Source organism: Callospermophilus lateralis, chromosome 2 (genome assembly GCF_048772815.1).
Source record: "Callospermophilus lateralis isolate mCalLat2 chromosome 2, mCalLat2.hap1, whole genome shotgun sequence".
In the NCBI taxonomy this organism is placed as follows: domain Eukaryota; kingdom Metazoa; phylum Chordata; class Mammalia; order Rodentia; family Sciuridae; genus Callospermophilus; species Callospermophilus lateralis.
Genome location: NC_135306.1, coordinates 156,516,063 through 156,531,253, shown reverse-complemented (window position 1 = coordinate 156,531,253; position 15,191 = coordinate 156,516,063). Strand labels below are relative to the sequence as shown.

At 37.3% G+C, this 15,191-nt stretch overlaps 1 pseudogene; it reads right to left on the bottom strand.

Annotated features, from left to right (window-relative positions):
• Positions 1-8,607: 8,607 nt before the first annotated feature.
• LOC143391473 (N-alpha-acetyltransferase 50 pseudogene) lies at positions 8,608-9,460 on the bottom strand (annotated as a pseudogene).
• Positions 9,461-15,191: the final 5,731 nt, after the last annotated feature.

Below are 15,191 nucleotides of genomic sequence, written 5' to 3'. Positions count from 1 at the left end.
AATATGCACATATACTTCACATATAATGAAGATCTATGAATAGAAGGAGGATTGTGCAGTAAATGGTGGTACTCAGATAATAACTCTTGGGTAAAAAACAAAATTAGGCCTTTATCTCGTGATCTATATCATAAAATACATGTTGGTGAAAGCACAAGTTTTCAATTCCTGTTCCCTGTACAGGAATTTAACTATATAAGAATTTCAAAACTGGGGGGAAATTATGGAAACCAGACAAAAAAGAAGGAAAATATTTGCCATGATGATGAAAGTATGAATATGAATTAATCAAATGAGTACAAAGCTTAAAAATTTACAAAGAACATGAAACAAGGAAACATTATTATTATTATTAGTTGCTGATAGACCTTCATTTTATTTATTTATATGTGGTGCTGAGAATCAAACTGAGTGCCTCACACATGCCAGGCAAGTGCACTACTGCCGAGACCCAGCCCTGAAACATTACTTTTAATAACAAAAACAATAGATATTTTCAGTAAAAGTATGGAGTGATATATGCTTACATACCACGGATGTTGAAGGTAAATTGTTATAGACTTTTGGGGAATGTTATTTGGCCAACAATGTGCTTTAAGTATGTTACTACTTTTTGCTACATAATTCCATAGCTAGGAACGATACCACTGTTGGGGAACTTCTAATTGTAAAGAATACAGATCCATTCAAGTTATACAATGCAATAAATAGGGTTATATTACATCACATAATAGTAGAATCTCACAGAAAAATTCCAAGGACAAAAACTTCATCATGGAAACCATGCTAGAAAGTCATTAGACAATGAAGCTACTCTTTCATTATCTTATTGTTTCTTTTCTCCTTTGGACCTCCTCTTCTCTCTATAGGTTGACTTATTTATTTACTTTATGCATGACTTCTAATTGCCATTCACTTCTGAATATCATTTTCTCCCATTTCCTTTCCCTCTACTAACCTGTCATCTCCCCCCCCCACCTACCCTTGCAGTGTATATTCAAATTTCTGAAAGGTAGAAGGTAATTAACTCAGCTTATAATGATTACTTTTGAACAAGCCTTTGAGACCAGGCTAAGCCATAGGATACTGGTAAACCTTGGGCTTGGCTAGCATTCCATCAGATATCTACTTTGGTCTCTTCAGAAATGGCCAGGGATGATGGAAAGCATATAACATCATTGTTAAGGGCTGATGTACAAATAGATTTCTTTAGAAAGTAGTGGATTTGAGCCAAACATTCTCAGTTATATTAGAACACATACAAAGATAGTTGTTCAATATACTTATTGTAGCATTTTTTTAATATTCCCCACCCACCAATATCATTTTTTTTTGTCTCAAGATCGTTGTTTTAATAACATTTGTGAAGTCCCTTTCTTTCAGATTTATACTGTATAATCAAAGTCTTTTGTCACTTGTAGTATGTAGTTTATAAAGTCTTGTTGGGGAGTCTAAAGTGTCATTCCTACAACTTTATTTCACACAATACCTTAGAGTTCTTTTCCTTATTCTAGATATACGATGTTACTGAAAGAATTCAGTGTCCGGAAAGTTGAGTATAATACTTGATGTCATTGCTAAACTAAAATTATATCTTAGAGCAACTGATCTGACACCTTTAGACCTGTTTCCTCATTAATAAAATGAGATTAGCCTAGGTTATTTCCAGAAACCCATCTATCACTATCATTCTGTGGTCATTAAAAATATTCCATCTTAAGCTGGGTGACGTGGCACATGTCTGTAATTCCAGTGACTTGGGAGGCTGAGGCAGGAGGATTACAAATTCAAAGCCAGCCTCATCAACTTAGCTAGGTCCAAAGCAACTTGGCAAGACCCTGTTCAAAAAAAAAAAAAAAAAAAGAATTAAAAGGACTGTGGATATGGCTCATAGTTAAGCACCCCTGGGTTTAATCTCTAATCACCCCCACCAAAACCAATCTATCTTAAAAATGACTCTGGGGACTAAAACTAAAATCTAGGCTAATAATTTTATTGAACCATATGAAATTTCTGATTTTCAACTTTTTCAGCCCACCAAAATGGCAGTTTTATATGGTTCATATTAAAATATCAGGTTTTGAAGTATGTAAATATTCAGTTTGTATAGTTATAGTAATTTGGCATCATATATGTAAATACATGTAATTTTTTTATTTCTTTCTCTAATTTATTAGCCTTTCTGACATCCAATATCAGGACATGAATGCTGCTCATGGAGAATGTTCTTACCATCAAGAACAACTACTTTCTTCTATCCCACTAAATGTTACAAAAAGTGCACATTTTACTGTGTTTCATATGCAGAACTTGACTTTCCATTATTTGTGTTTAGTGGGTTTTTACTTTCTTTTTCATCACTTTGTTTTTCCTGTATTTTCTAATATTCAATTTTTTTTTGTGGTGAAGACAATAGAACACTAGAATCTTCTAACTTTTGCTACATTCAATCACTTGACTACTCACTAGCTAATATTACTATTAAACCATCATTTTAAAGGTAAGACTGAGGTATGCTAACAAAACTATTTTCAAGGTCTACTGCAGAATCAGCGACCTCCCATTGTCATCCCTGACATGGGACAGCTTGATCCAACTTATGCAGGAGGAGTTGAGTCCTCTAGATGGCGCTGTTGCAACATCTGTGACAAAGCAGGCTGTAAAGGCATGTCTCCATCCTTGCTCTGACTTATGGCATTCCTGCTTCACTTCTTTCCCCATTACTGCCTCAGTCTCAATGCCTCCCATTGGATCCCCATTTTTCTTTTACATCTGTGTTATCCCCCTCTTGCTTGCTACCCACCCCTGGCGTCAACACTTTCTTTTGTTCTTATTTGCTTTCTGTTTGTTGTTGTTGTTGTTGTTGTTGTTTTTATCTCTCCTGGCAGCTGCCTCTCCCAAACAACAGTGGGGTACTGCTTCCCCACCCAGGAGTGGGTGCAAGGGAGTGTGAGGTATTGGAGTGAGAATTTTCCTGATCAGTTGGATGACACTTTTCTTCCAAGTCCACTTGCACCTTGAAGATTAGAGAAATTGGAGAACCCTCTAGTCTGGTCTCCGAGTGGTCCCCTGGGGAGTTTAGAAGGAACTGCTCCTAGGGAGGCTTCCTTCAGTCATTCTGGCCAGTCTCTATGGGGCCCTGATGGTGAGTTTGGGGTTTGGGTCCTCTCTCTGTGCTGCAGGTTGCAGGCAGGGCTCTTTGGTCAGATCAGGACACCTGGCCAGAGCCTGAGAGTTGATCCTTTGGCCCATGCCTTGCCTTTTGGAGGCAGCCTTGGTAACTTTAAAGAAGATACCCTCTGGCTTTTGGACTGCTGTCTTCACAGGGAGGGCAGGGTTCTTCTCAGAGTGACTTAAAGTTACCTGGCACTGAGACCCGAAAGCATTTTCAGGGTTTGGATGGAAGATAGCAAGGCAGAGTGTTCTCACGTTGGTGTTATTGAGAGATGGCTGCCTTGAAAAAACATGGTCCAGGACAGATATCTTCCTGATTACTTGAAGGCACATTGCCCTGATTGGGTGCTGGGGTCAGAGTCCAGCACAAAGTTCTCATTAGTACTGCATCAACTTCAAGTTAAAATTAGCCCATTAACATATGGAGCAAAGAAAAAAAAAGCATAAATATAAAACAAATACAGTGAGTTTAAATATGAAGAAGTACTCAACCTCAGTGATGATTTTGAATAAAAATGATTTACAGTGTCTACTTAATGCAATTCATGCCATGTTAGAAAATTAAATTGCAATTTATATGTTGTTAATTAATTTGTACAATTAATTTAGAGTGTCACTCTTTCTGTGGTTATAACCTATGAAGGCCTCCTGTTGGCTGGTCTCTTCAGGTTTTCAAATGCTCTTAAGTTGCTGGAGCACATGCTGCAAGGGACTCTGTTGTTTCTGTTGTGTGAGGGTCCTCAAATGTAATCAGAAAGGGAAGTTCAATCTCCATTCCCGGCAAATATGACTCATGGGACGTGTTGCTGTCTTAGTTGTCTCACAGTTTTCCTTCCCTCCATTGGTGATTTGCTTCCTAAATATCCTTCTCATCGCTTACGAAGAATGGCTATGCTAACATTGGACTGTAAATTCATAGCCATTGATTTTGTGTTTTGCTATCTTCTTCTTCTCTCAAATTTCAAACTGTATTCAGGAAAGATCAGGAAATAAGAGTTGAAGGAACAGACCGCCAGCAGTGTTCCTCAGGTGAGCAGGAACTTGCTCTTCTCCCAGGCTCTGAACTCTTCAGTTTCCCTTCTCTGAGAACAGGTGACCTCTCTAAATACATGTAATTTTTAAGACAAGAACTTATTCTTGTCCAGCAAGAGTGATAATTTTTTTTACCCCTGAATGAAGTTATGTCAAATTTCTACAATATGAATCGTAAATCCTATGCATCAATCATTAAGTTTCTTAATCTTACATGCCAAAAAAGATCCATATTTTATAGAAATGTTCTTAGTTGGGACCACATTAGAGGAATCATAATGGTTTTCCTGGGATAGTCTCAGCTATTGTTTCTTAGGTCTTAAGATGTAACTCAATTGGGATGGTGCTTTCCTAGCACGTTTAAGGTCCTGGGTTCAATCCCCAGTACTGAAAAATAAGGAACAAACCAGTGACTTCATTATTGCTTCTTGTCCTAGTGCATTTATTAATGATAGCCCCTTTTGCTTTCAAAAGAATCCTGTTTTGAATGATAAATTCTCTCTTTACTCTTCACTGCTATTCAATAACTATAACAGAAGTATAAGGAGAATAAAAGCTGGAAATATGAAGGGAAAATTCTGAGCTACAATTTGTTTCTGATGTTAATGGCAAAGAGGAGATTTTGATCTCCCACCTTCTAGCCTGAAAAAGTCCTAGTTTATGTGAAAATATTCATGACATATGAACTATTGTGGCAAGATATCATACTATATTCTCTATTTTTTTCTTTATTGCAGATATCACTTTCTTCCAACAATTCATTTAATAGACATGAATTGAGCACCTACTATGTGATCTTGTTTCAGAATGTGGGGGGCATAATAGTAAACAAAATAGATGAAAATCCTTACCTTTGTCAAAATTGCTTCCTAAAGTTGATGCAGATCATAAGCAAGATAAAATTTAAAATAAAATAATTATTTTAAAAATCATACATGCAACTGGGTATAGTGGCATGTGTCTGCAATCCCAGCTACTTGGGAGGCAGAGGCAGGAAGATCATGTTTGAGGACAATCTGAACAATATAGTGAAACCACATCTCAAAAATTTTGATATGTATATTGATAATAAATGCCAAGGAAAAAATAATTGAAAACTTCAGGTAGGTAGTGAAAAAGTCTGTAGTTTTAGATAGGTTAATCAAGGACGGTCTCACTGAGATAATATTTCAAGAAAGATTAAAATACTTGAGAGAGCAAGTGAGCCACATAGATATCTAGGGAGAAGAATTCCATAGAGAAGCTTTAACAAGTGCAAAGATTCTGAGGTTAGCTAAGAGTTTATCTAGAATGTACCATGGCACAGTAAGGAAGGAAGAAAATAGGGAATGAGACTAAAGGTTATATATGCCTTATAAATCACTGCAAGGACTCTCTTTAAGTGACATGAGAAGTCATTGGAGGATTTTTAGTGACACGATCTGACTTAAATTTTATAGGTTCATTCTGAATGCTATGTTAAGAATTGACTAAAGATAGGGACTAGGGATGAAGCAGGGAATCCAATTAGGAAATATTGCAGTAAACCCCAACAAATAAGGTTTAACAGTATCAACAGTGGAAGTGAGAAGTAATAAAATTTTGAATAATTTTCATTTTGATGAATATGTCAGAAGGTATTTTTAAAACTGGACTCTAGATATTATTTTTTTCACTACCAGAACATCACATAAGTTTATTTCAGATGTAACAGCAATGTTAAAATTGACAAGTTTAATTCTTAACTGCACCAAGTAAACTTAGCCATTAAAGTAATTTTAAAGTTTTCCCTCCAAAAACTGAGGGAGCTTTTCTTTTCCACCACCACACACCAGTTTCCTAATAATCTCTTTTTTAAAGATTTTCAATTGATGAGTAAACTTTGAAGATATTTCAGAACTCCTTTCCTCAAATGAAAACTAATCTGGACAAATTATACATTGCATAGATTTCTCTACAGATTCTTTTCTTTAGAACCTAAATGCAAATTCCATACAGTATAAATTTAACCTACTTGCCCCACTGTAAAAACTATCTGTCCTGAAATATATGATGGATATATCCTGTGATCTTCCAGTTAACAGAATTACTATTTTACCTCAAAGATTTTTTTATCATATATCAAAATAATCAACTCAACATGGGGTATTACTTTAGTCTTTACTGACTCATAGGCATACAAACTAGTGCCCAACTTCTACTTCTTCCAAATCTTCTTCTTGTATAAGTGGATGGAATTATTTAACACAAGTTTGATGTAGGACAGTTAACCCTTTACAAACACTTAGAATTTAGGTTAAATCTTTTAACTAGTGTGGAAAAAGAAACTAAATGACAGAAAGCCTACAAACTCAATTCAAACTTTAATATTTTTCCCTCTTTAAATAACAAGTACTTAATTGTCGTGAGGCAGCTATTCGGTTTTTGATAACCACATATAGGGATACATTCATAGGACTGCTTAGAAAGTCCAGGTGAAATGGATATAGAAATAGAGGCAGTGTCATCTCAGAAAACTCAGTTATATATCAAAATCTATTTTGATATCTGGAAGTTTACAAAAAGGCTGAATTCTTCACACTAATTACACTTCCTGTAACTCAAGCACTCTTTTCTTGTCAAGAGCAAGCTGAATCTTATCCACAAAGGAAAAGGTACTTAATGCTAAACTTTTCTTCTAAGCCTACATTTGGATTGTTTAAAGAATTGATAATGAAGAAAACAGTGTGGTCTTTCTAGGATTTTTACTAATTTAAGATTAGAACACTAAAAATTCATTCACCAGCCATCTTCCTTTCTTATCTTTTTCTTGGCACTCAAGACTATGGAAGTCTATTTTACTTTGTACTCTCACACTTACAAATAAAAACTTAAGGATATAAAGTGTGTACATTCTATAAAATAATATTGTCATTTAACCTATTTGGACATGAGACTTTTATACCAGAATTTTACATGAGGATCAATATTATGAATCAAACTTCCTTAACGTCAAATGACAGAAAACTCAAGACCTGTGCATTGTTTGTAAAGTCTAATGAGGGCATTTCTTGAACCATCACTACTGACAAACCAAAAAATTCTAAATATTGAAGATGGGGCAATGAAAGTAAAACACAAGTATGTCAGATGTCTCTCATAAAGTTATCAACCTGTTAAAGCCACTCTCTACATGTCAGAAAATGTTCTGACAAAAACCAGTCTGTCAGTAGAGGAGGTCACAGTGATATCTGCATTAACACTTTATGCTTCTATCTTTCTTAGAAGCAATTTGTTTAACAATTCCCCTTATCCCAAATCCTTAAACTCATTATTGTAGGCACAGAGTATAAGCAAATCTGGGATGTTCTCCAACAGATAAGCAATAGCATAGCTATGTTATTCTCAAAAATACTGTTTAGATATTTTTTCCTATATAATCAAATGTTCAGTGGCCACACTTTCAATTAAAAACCTGCATTAGTTGACATTAAATGCATTTATTGTGCCACAGTCCATCTAGGCTTCCTTTTAGGTATTTTTTTTAATATGTTTACGAGAAAACACCTGCTTTAGGTTGATTTAGGGATACTGACCTATAAGGACATCAACTCCACTTTTAAGGTTAGACTATTATTGGGTTTGCTGAAGGAAAAAGGTTGGGGGGAAAAAAAAAGATCACAACAAAGCTCTTTAGGTCAGTTAAAGGCCATATCTCTAGCTGGGAGAATAAAAAAAGTTTTTTTCACCAGCTCATACTCTAAAAATTAATGACTCTAATATCAATAGCAAGAAAAACAAATCTTCTAATAACCACTTCACTCATTAGCAAAAAAGCAGTTTAACTCAAATGCTTTCAGACCAAAATATAACACAATCTACCCAAACTGCCTCATCCATCAGTCAGGGAAAGATTGCTTTAAAAACCTAAATAAACTCGATATTTCTTACGGAGATAAAAATGGTCCAACTCCTGAGAAAATGCTCAGAAGGACTAAAGGTGGAGTGAAGGCAATGTCTAGGGATTAACATCCCACAAATAGTTTTTAAGAACCTAGAGTACCACAAACACACTAAACTTGTCTATGAATTACAGAACAAGATATTGCTGCTGCTTCTTTTTATCTTTAGAAATAAACAATATCTGTAGGCTCTGCCCTTCAATGTGAAAGCAGGAAATAAGGAAAAAAAAAATTGAAATCATCTGACACCCAAATTTTGGGACCATACATTTTAACTGTGAAACTAAACAGATCTACCTTCTCCTTCTTTCAAGACAACCACCGTACACACACACACACCAAAAGAGAGAGAGAGAGAGAGAGAGAGAGAGAGAGAGAGAGAGAGAGAAACTAAAACAATCCAAACATGATTATTTTTAAAAGTCCTTGAAAGTATTAAAACTTCTAGAGGAAGAAAAGAAATGAGGAAAAAAAAGGAACAAGGAGAGAGGAAAACTTAGGAAAGGCGGGGGACAGGGGCAGGGAATCAATGGGCCTCTCTTTTATTTGGCGACAAGCAAGTGCAAGAAAGTTCATTTGTAATTTGTTCAGTTGTCTGTTTTCTGCGCATCTGCATTCTGACCAGAAGGGACTTTGAGGTTTTTCTGAAGCACATGAGCATCTGCAGGCTCTATTCTCTTATAGTAGTTCTTCTTTGTCTCAATAATCTCAAAGCCAAACTTCCTGTAGAAGTCAATTGCTGACTCATTGCTGATCTGAACGTGCAGATAGATGTTGTCAAAAGTGCCATCTTTTTCACAGATGTTTAGGACGTGATTTAACATTTTAGTTCCTATTCCTAGCCTTCTGTAAGGTGCAAGACATCCTAGCGTCATGATGTAAAGTCTCTTCTGAATCTGTGAATGATCCACCCTGCAGCATACTGCACCTACAGCAATATCATTGAAATAGGCAAGTTTTGCTAGCTCGCCAACCTCCAGCACATCCTTGTAGAACTTGTCATTGTAGCTGACTGGAAAAATGACCTGGTTCAATCTCTTCAACTGTTTAATATTGTGTGGTGTTACATCTCCCAACTCGATCCGGCTACCTTTCATCTTCCCCGCCTGCTGAGGCCCTCGTTACCACCGCTATCAACGCCGTCGCGCTGGCCGCCCCAAGCTCTCGGCGCCCTCAGTTCGGGCCACTCAACCCCACAAGCCGGCCTCCTCGCCTAGGACACAGAGCTGAAGGGGTGACGGAGGCCGCGAAAGTCGAGGGCGGCCCTGAGTCTTCGAAGGGGGCGGGGGTGTCTCCAGCAGCCGCGCTGGTGCCGCCGCTTCTTCACGCGTGCACTCAGGGCTCTCAGCTCCCGCCCGCCGCCGCCGCCTCTAGATATTATTTTAATGGAAAGAAGGCCAACGTATTTTCCAGAAATGAAAAAAAATTGCTGTGTAACCTTGTAGTCGAGCCTATAGTATTTTAAAGATAGTGAAATCAGTTAATGTTTTTATGTTGGGGTTTGAACTACTCTTAAAGGACTAGGGCTTTTTTTTTTTTTAAATCTGGATATTATAAATGAACCTCTAATTGTACCAGGGGAATAATTATGCCTTGATGAGTCAGGGTGGGTTTTCCAGAGAATGCTTCTTATCTTAGTCTGAGTAAATTGCAATAATCTGAGGGGTGAGAGGAAGTAGAAATATTTAAAAAGATGAACAAAATATGAAAAGTTTTAGGAATAAATATAGCCTAATGATTAAGAGCTAGACTTCCTGAGTTTAGGTCCATTTTTAAGAAGAAATAGTATATTTTTATACAATAGCTACAAACTTACAATCTTTAGGTTAGTGTGAATTGGGAATAATGCACACTGTCATCAGCAATTCTGGAAGGAAAAGAATGAGTCAGGCAGATTCTGCCAGAAATGCCTATCAAGTAGACTGATCAAATCCTAATACCTACAGAGTATTGTACGAGGCTATGCAGAGGCTGAAAAACCATGTGATCCCGCCCAAAAGGTGATAAATAACTATAGTGTATTTCTGTTCATTTTATCAGGTCCTAGAACTTAGAACACAGACCACAATGACTACATGTGTACAGGTGCCTCTCACTGAACATGAAAATTGTCAATTGAATTACAACTTTAACACCTTTTGGAATAGTTTCCCTGCTAATAGCATATCAGCTGAAAATCTGAAAAACTCTCAGGGTCTCATTCAGGATGTCTCTCAGTGAGGGTATGCGGTTGGAATAATCATTTGACCTTTCTGAGCTCAAGTAGCATTTGACTGTAAAATAAAGAGGTTGAAATAAGATGAGTCTTGAGACAATCTGAACAGGTCTTTCCTCTCTAGAATAATATCTGCCACATAATAAAGTACTGTATTAATTTTCACAGCACATGGATTCATGGATTCCGTTTAGTCTTCTCAAAAATTTATGTCATTTTCATTTCACAGTTTCTTCGAGAAAAGTCCCATGGAACGCACTTTGTAGCAAAATCATAGCTCAGAAATGGTTCGTGATTTACTGGGGGACACTAAAGGGGAGAAATATTCATGTCTTTTTGGGAATAGTTGAGATCTTCCAGGAATTTGGGTACCTCTTCTTTTCACTCATTTCATGTTCTGGTGTAATCTTGGTGACTGGTTGTTGCCTTGAAGTGGGTGGAGAGAATAGGCATGTCTAGGCCAAGTTAACCCTATATTATAGTTCGGGGCAAAACATCTCTCAAATGATCAACACATCTACATACAAGTGCTGAGTGGAATCCGATTCAAAAGTTAAGGCAGCAATGGAGACAGACACCATATGAACACAAAGATACCAAGCCTTTTCACCCTATTCCAGTCACCCAAGTGACTGCAGGCTGAAGAGTCAGTGTTTTCAGCAAAAGTGGCCTTCAAGTCCCTGAAGAGAAACATAGGCAATGGTTATCATAACCCACACCTCAGGGGTGTGTTACCTAGAGCAAAGCTTGTGGGAGACTCGTACTGTATTGCTCAGCTGTGTGATCTCCAAAATTTAGTTTTGTTATTTTTTTTAATTAAGAGCAGTGAAGCTAGAGGGTGTATATAGATTTTTCCTGGTTTAATTTTGCAGGTATATCATAATTGAGGCTTTATGTTGGGAATGTAAAGCTGGTAGGGTAAATATACCCTTATTCTTCTTTTTCAAAATCATATGTGTATATTTTGGGGATCTGGAATTGGTGAATTAGGTGTTGGATAAAATTTGTGGGTGGTCATTGACTTGGACTAGTTTCCAGAACCAAGCATGGAAAGACTAAACCAATCAGGTAATTTGTAGGAGGCACTATAACCAATTAACCAGTTTATCTGTAACCAGTTGTCTGTATATTCACTTATATTTTTCTACAAAAGTTGTAAACATTCTACTTTGTACTACAAACATTGACTGGCAGTTCTTGGTTCTGAAGACTGCCTGCTTCTTGATTCCGTAATTCTTTTTGTTTTGTTTTGTTTTGAATTGCTTAAATAACTTAGTCTGGATTTTTCCTTTTCTTAAACTTTATTTTATTTATTTATTTATTTTTATGTAGTGCAGAGGATTGAACCCAGCAGCTTGCTTGTGCTAGGCTAGCACTCTACTGCTGAACCACAACCCCAGCCCCTGGATTTTTCCTTTCAATGGAGATAATACCTATGCAAATAGCTGTTCATATATAAGACAACACAGACATTCTTTGAAAGTGTATTGTTTTACATTAAACATTACCTTTTCAAAAATAGCCACATTAATGTGGCTGTAAATACAAGATACAAGTTTATATAAAGTGAACAGTTTTCCTTTCACTCCTAATTCTCACCTAACCAGTACCCATTATTTCCTAGTGTATAAAGATTCCTTTAAAAAAAATCATACATACACAGCAAAGATATATGAATATTATTTTCAGTTTTAAAAATAAAAGTGGTAGTATTATATACACAGTTCTGTGTCTTATAATAATTTGATCAGATTTTTTCCGCCATTGTTATGATTTTGACACAGAAAAGATCTCTCTTCATCATTTGTATATTAGGGCCATCCCTGAGTGAGAATGAGGTACAGCAGCAGGTTGATTTTGGCTCACAGCAACATACTGAGCCAACTCTTAGGTGAACCAGGTCTGTATTTTTATTTTCTCTCTTTGGTCACAGGAAACACCCTTTAGGGTCATACATAAGGTTCAGGAAGAGCCAAGAGGAGTCTGGGCCACCTATTCATGAAATTTGAATCCTCAGATCTCAAATAAACCATTTTTGCTCAAAGATGGATTGCTGTTGTAGCCATTCGACTTTATATCTTTGAAAATGGTGGTTACTTTGTTGCCAATTTGTCTAGATTGAGGGTTGCTTAGAAAATTGATAAAGCACACTTTTTGGGGTGTCTTTGAAGGTGCTTCCAGAGAAGATTGGTCATCCCTGAATGTCTGTTAGATCAGGTGAGGCAGGCAGCAACCAAAGGAGGCAGATTTAAAAGGGCCGCTGAACAGGCTTTATTGAGATATCACTCCAAGCGGAACTCAATCAGACCCAGAGAGTGGACAGGGGAAGGGTCTGAGGAGAAACCACATGGAAGCTCCACCGGACTGGACTTTTATGGGGCTTACAGTAGGAAGGGAAGGGCTTGGGACAGGAAAAGGTGTTTCTAGGGTCCCTTGCCCCCTTGGAGTTGGTCAGGGGAGTTGGCTAAATTCCAGGATTGGAGCAGGGGGTCCTGCTGATTGACAGGCGTTAGTCAGGAGATCTGGCTGATTGACAGGTGTTTCCGCTGGCACCTGATTGATGTTCTTTTCTGATTGATGTTCTTTTCTGGCGCGGGCTGTTTTGTTCTCAGCCGCCACCACTGACCTAACACTGTCCAATAGGCCAAGGGTCCAGATGGAACCAAAAAGCAGAAGCTCACATGAACACTTGAGTCTTCTTGAGCAGGTGCTTTATTTTGGTTGCTGCTGTGGCCTATGGATGTCAGATTCTTACTGCTGTTTACCGGTGACGAGTCCTTGCTCCCCCGAATGCTGAAGTATAACACCAAAGAAACACACTGAGTCAAGTGTAGAGTGGAAAATGGAAGCTTTATTAAAGGACAGCAGAAAAGACTTCTTCCCGGAGGAAGAAGGGGACCCAAAAGGCAGAATCCATGGAAGGGGGAGGTCTTCCCTTTTTTAATAGCTAAAGTCTTCTTTTAGTTTTCCAACATCATGTCCTTTGTTTCCCTTTATCTTGCAGTGATAGAATACTGGTGGGAAGGCCCAAAAGGTGGGAGATAGGTGGGCTGAAGGAGTAATCTGGGCAGGAAGGGCCTGGGGTGGTTTGATTAGTACCTCTCTGCTGGCTGGGAGCTGTTTCATTAGCAGTTCCTTAGGATGGGTTCTGGGCCTTGGGGACATTAACATTTCAATTTCCCCAAGTGCTGCCCTGCTTTCCTGGACTCCATTCTCAATAATGGTCTCCATTTTCTTTATCTTACTCGGTATTAGACCTGATTTACCTAACTACACTATCTACCTATCTGTAAATTTAGCCTCAAGACTCTATAATTTTTGTGAGGTACTTCCAAGCCTTCACCCCCAAAATGGGGCTCCATCATTGCTCCCTCTTGTTCTGAAGCTCTCTTGCTTCTTGGACAGAGCAGTTACTGTTTTTCCTAATTCTCCAGCCTGCAGACAGGCACTGGGACAATTCAATCTCTGTAAGTCAATTTAAGAAATTCCCTATTATAATACATATATTCTATTTGTGCCATTTCTCTGGAGAACTCTGAGACTGGATCTGACACTATCAAGCTCAAAGTGGGTGTGACTGCATAGTAATTTGAAGTTGCAGACAGGAGTTCAGTCTCAGTTACTAAGACCCAGTATTATGTCAAAAGCTGCTTTTCAAAGGGTGAACAATTACCTTCTACAAAAAGAATGTTCTTGCTCCAGAACTCATGTCTACTTTTTTATTGGGAAGAGTCTCCAACATACCCAACATTGTGTTTTCAAGTTTCTGGTGTGAATCTCTGAGGTGTGCTTCCTGCAAACTTTATTACAATCCTAAGAGCAGCTCTAATATTATTACTCCCTGTGCCAAGATAATATTTTCTATTTTATTATACATCAGCCAGAAGATAAAAAATAAACTGTTACTCCTATTTATACTTTCTTATTGTGCAAAAAAATATAGAAACCTGAAAGTGAACCAAAACATTAAGACAATTCACATATCATGCTTTGTATGAACCCAAACCGGGAAACAAAAGCACATGTCAACAGGAAATGGCTTAAAATTATAGTTCTCTGTATAACAAAAAGTTATGATACAGCTCTAAATACTGTACAACGGTATGAACATCTGATCTCATGTAGTTTAATACACAGATATATGAATGTCTATTTCTTAACAGCCTCAATGACATACAATTTATATGTAGTCCATCCATCATCAGTATATAGTTGATTTTAGTAAGCTTATAGAGTTGTGCACTGTCCCAATGCAGTTTTCAGATAATCCGTCACTACAAGTAGTTCCCTTGTATCCACTTATAGTTATACTTCCACCTCTCATGTCTAGACAATCACTGCTCTATTTTCTCTATGTATATGATTTCCTGGAAAGAAACATCAATAACAATGTTTACTTGGGGAGTCTAATTGGTGGGGAGATGGATGAATGCTTTTCTCCTCAAAGTTTTTTTCTGCAGCCTACATATATAGCCTTTACAATTAAAAGATTTACCTACTTTGTTCTTTACCCATTATTTGTATAGCTATTCCTATCATCTAAATAAACAATATCCACCTTTTATGGTCCATCACTGTGAAACCTTCTTACTCCTCCAATAGTAATTCTGTACTTTGTGAAATCTTTCAGGGACTTATGACTTTCCCTATTTTATTGTATGCAAGTATTATATTTTATCATATAGCCCAATGAAAAAGAAATATACAAAACATCCTTGTATACTTGTTATGGTTGGGAAAGGTGTGTAGTTTGAAGACCTTAAACCATTTTGACCCTCTGCTATATTATACATTTTTTCTAATTATGTCATAAATCATTTTACTCTAGCCTCATTTTTTAGAGTGGTTAA